Source organism: Hibiscus syriacus, unplaced genomic scaffold (assembly GCF_006381635.1).
Source record: "Hibiscus syriacus cultivar Baekdansim isolate YM2019G1 unplaced genomic scaffold, ASM638163v2 tig00113726_pilon, whole genome shotgun sequence".
NCBI lineage: Eukaryota > Viridiplantae > Streptophyta > Magnoliopsida > Malvales > Malvaceae > Hibiscus > Hibiscus syriacus.
This window is the reverse complement of record NW_024063472.1, coordinates 1,108,055-1,112,249: the sequence shown is the minus strand read 5'-3', so window position 1 is coordinate 1,112,249 and position 4,195 is coordinate 1,108,055. Positions and strand designations below refer to the sequence as shown.

At 37.7% G+C, this 4,195-nt stretch overlaps 1 pseudogene; it reads right to left on the bottom strand.

Annotated features, from left to right (window-relative positions):
- Window positions 1-2,058: 2,058 nt before the first annotated feature.
- LOC120187892 lies at window positions 2,059-3,366 on the bottom strand (annotated as a pseudogene).
- Window positions 3,367-4,195: the final 829 nt, after the last annotated feature.

Here is a 4,195-nt window from a genome sequence, read left to right as displayed (position 1 = left end):
CTAAAAAATCGTTCCCTCTTAAACAAATGGTTGTGACGGTTTGGTAAAGAACCAGAGTTTGTGGAGGAAGGTTGTGATTGCTAAGCATGGGTTCCAGCATAATTTGTTGTTACCAAGGTCGATTTAGGCGAGGAAGTCGCCATGGGTTTGGAGGAATATTTTGCAACCGATGGCTGGGTCTAATAGCTCGATTGTAAGCGAATTCATAATAGTGCTAGGAGATGGCAAGCTCACAGATTTTGGAATGATAATTGGAATGATTTGCCATCGCTGAGAGTCTCATTTCCTTTTATCTTTGTCCTGGCCTTAAAAAATCTGGAAATGTTTCAGATTTCGGTTCCAAGATTAATGGTGTTTGGTTTTGGAATATCAAAATAAGCAGGGATATGTTGGTTTGGGAGTTTAATAGTTAGGTAGCCTTTATCCATATGCTAAATCGAGCTGTTCAAGGGAGCTTGCCTTCGGAATGTCTAAGATGGGTGGGTTCGTCTAATCGAATATACTCTCCAAAAGTATTATGCCAAAACATCGTAATTCAGGAGTCCGAAAGGAATGATATATGGACTCTTGTTTGGGAAAATAATGTGCCTCTTAAGGTATCAACATTCGTATGGAAGGTTGTTTTGAACAGAATTCTGACTTCGGCTGAGTTAGCCAAAATGGGATGACAAGGTCGGATTATTGTCTGTGTTTTTTTCCGTAAGGAAGTTGAAACTGTCAATCACCTCTTTTGCATTGAAGTAATATTTGTTTGTCGATGGTTCATTAGCATTTAGTTCAGATCATGTTTGTTAGATGCGTGCAGAATGATTTTTTTATTTGGATCTGAAAGTGTGTAGTTTATGATGGATGGGACTGGTCTAGGATAGGTGGTGGATTAAGCGGAGTGATATGAGTTTTTACTTTTGTTTTTGAATGTCGACTGATCGCTACTTCCATCTTAAGATTTTGGTGGATCCTTTCATTTGATGTAAGGGAGAAAGATGCAGAGGTAGTGAGTGTAGGTTCTGTTAGCAGTAAGAGGTGTGCTAGATTGATGATGGCTTCTTGCCCAATGAGTATTCCAGTTGGTATGTGTGTTGTTAAGTCCTCACAGGTATGGAGCTATTTTTATTCTTTCAAACAAAACAAAGCCATCCATGAGAAGATATATGTGGACTGTTTGTCTTACATGCTGGGAGCAAGTGGATCTTATAGCTAATCCTTTCGGGGAGAGTTGTGCGAGTCATTGTAGAATGGAAGGATCGGATCTTATCTTTATGTCTCAGGGTCGCGCCTGATGAACGAAAGTGTAAGTCGATGCTGGTGCTGTAAATGTCCTGTGAACGAGTGCTTTTGGGCTTGGAAGTTTCCTGAGTGCCTTGATGTTTTCAGTCATCGAAGCGTTCACACGTTCGAAAGGAAGACAAAACTGGTTCTCTGATAACATGAGAGAAGACAGACTCGATAAATACTACTGGCTTTTAGCCTTAGCAAGTGCATTGAGTTTACTAGTCTATGCAATTTTCTGCAAGTTCTATACAACTAGAAGTGAACTCGAAAATGGAGACTCTAAATAAGCTTTTTTTTTCTACTTTGAACTGTTTGATACAGTTTGGTTGCAATGGTTTATGTTGATATAGAAAGAAAAAAAGGTTCCCTTTTATGTATACATTCCTCGGTTCCGTTGCCACACGGGCTTCATGCAATCGATGGGATCATATAACAACCCCTTCAACAAAATATCGATCAGGTTCTTTTCTGTTGTGCCTCGTGATCTGCATATTCTACATTTATACAAGGTAATGCATGCTAGATAAAACCAGTTAACTATGCATACCATCCATATTCTTTACTTTCCCTAAAAGTTTAAATGCCTATTTTAGTCTTCAAATATGCAGGAAGGAAGGAATGCAACTTAAAGGCTCTTTGCAAACCTAGGATGCTCTTATAAGCAATCTTAGTCGATCATGGGCAGTGACTAAATTTTTCTAAAGTATATTGGAGGATCATACCATATATGCAACCACTCGATACATTTTTAAACTCGAAAGCTGCAATAACATAAAAGATTCATAATCAGACAGAATACATGAAACAACACACAAAACAGATATCAATTTGTTTATGCAAAGTCAATCATCAGTTCTTTACTAATATCATTACAAAAGAATGAACTATAATGCTTTTCACCCGGCCACTATAAAGAAACCACTGAATGTTTTACCTCAGACATGTGAACCATGGTCATTAACACTCAATTCCACAGTAGCTGGCTTCTCTTTTACCAAATAATCATGTTCCTTAATCCCTCCGTCGAGATCGTCGGAATCCAAAGTGAAACTCCCCACATTGTTATCCATCTTCTGCATTTCTGCCCCTAATGGCCTGTACTGCAAACCATCCCCTTCGACGCCAACAGCAACACCGTTTCTTTTGCTGATAACCGATAACATTGAAACAACCAGAATCACAAGCAAAGCAAGATGGCAGTTGAATTGCAATGTCGCAATAGCCCTTGCTCTGTGATACTCAGGATGACCTTCGCATTTAATAGTATAATTGCCTCTACTTTTTTCATGTAGAATACATCCATGAACCATCAAATTAGTGTAAAATGAAAACCCCATTTGCACAAACCATGTCCCCTGTAAAATCAACCCAATACCTCGTACAGATTTCGAATAAATCGACTTGTTTGATCTCAATTCCAGCATTGTAGAAACCACACATATTGCTATGGGAACACAAAAAGATCAAAATACCTATTCTCAATCCCACTCGTATCCTTTCTTTGCAAGTAATAAAACAAAAACACTTCAACAAAAGCTAAAAGCAGAACTAGTTCATGAAGGGAATCAGGCCAAAAACATGAACCTTTCTTGTTGTTTAAAACACCCAGAGCGGAGTAGAGCAAGAAAAGCAGTGCAAGAGAGAGAGACTTGTAATTGGTGCACCGACCCGACCCGATCCTTTGAACCGAGAGCATCAAAGATTGAAACCACGGAATTCAAGAGGATCAAAAGGGAAAAGATTGATACAAGGATGGAAGATGAGGGAAAGGGGGTTTCTTTAGTTTTTGAAATAGAGGTGGACTTGATCTGGGTTGAAGGTGAAGAAAATGGAAAGGGATAGGTGTTTGGGGTTGGGTTTAAGGAGTTGATGAATTCCCAGAAGCCGATCAAGATGAAACCAATGCCAGTAACACCGTGGGTGAGAAATCCCATCCTTCTTGTTTTGTTCAAAGTTGAAACTTTTTTTTTCTTTTGAATTCGTGGAAGGTTTAATATTTTTAATCTTTGCGGAAATTCAGATGTTTGAGGCGGCTTTCTTTTGCTTCCCCAGGGAAATTCAGAGTCAACACATTGGAAACTGGAATCAAGACAAACAGTCTTTCCTTGTTGCTGATCTGATGTCTACATCTCATTTCTTCCATGTTTTTAAAATCAGATCGACTTCAAATTGGTGAAGGTATTGATTCATTGATTCAATTACGGTTCAACCAGATTAAATTAGTTTATATAAAATAATTTTTTTTAATTTTACATAATATTCAAAACAATATTAATATATATATATATATAACAATTTTTTTAAGTTTACAATATTAAAAGGTATAAAAATATCACAAGTAGGCATGTGTCGGGTTTTTGGACTACATACCCGATTCGAAAGAAATGGTACTTCACCCGTAACTCGACCCGACGAAATTATAATTTTACCCGACCCGACCCGATAGACAATTAAAAAATCCAACCGACCCGATCCGATTTAATTTTTTATTTATTAAAACCCACAAATTTTTTATTTTAAAATATAAAAAATACTTAAAATAATTGTTGGAACTCACGCCCTAATATCACGCTTGTCATGCATTTTGCATAGTTTGGTTTCTTCATTGACCCTCGAAGCTCGAACCATGTTAGATCTTTTAGTCGCAAGCACCAGTGCACCACTAACCAACAAGGTCCTAAAGAGACCAATTAGTCATACATTTTGATTAAAATAAAAAAGAGGGAAAAAGCGTGAAAAAAATATTAAAAGGAGTTAAAAAATAGTTAAAATAATAGTTAAAACAGAATCGACAGTTCAAATCGGTTTTGTTGGTTTCGAGCCGGTTCACATCCGGTTCACACCGGTTCTACTGGTTTCCAACCGATTCATTGCAGAAATGATTTTGGAAGCTGACCAGACCGGACAAGCAACTAGTTTCCGG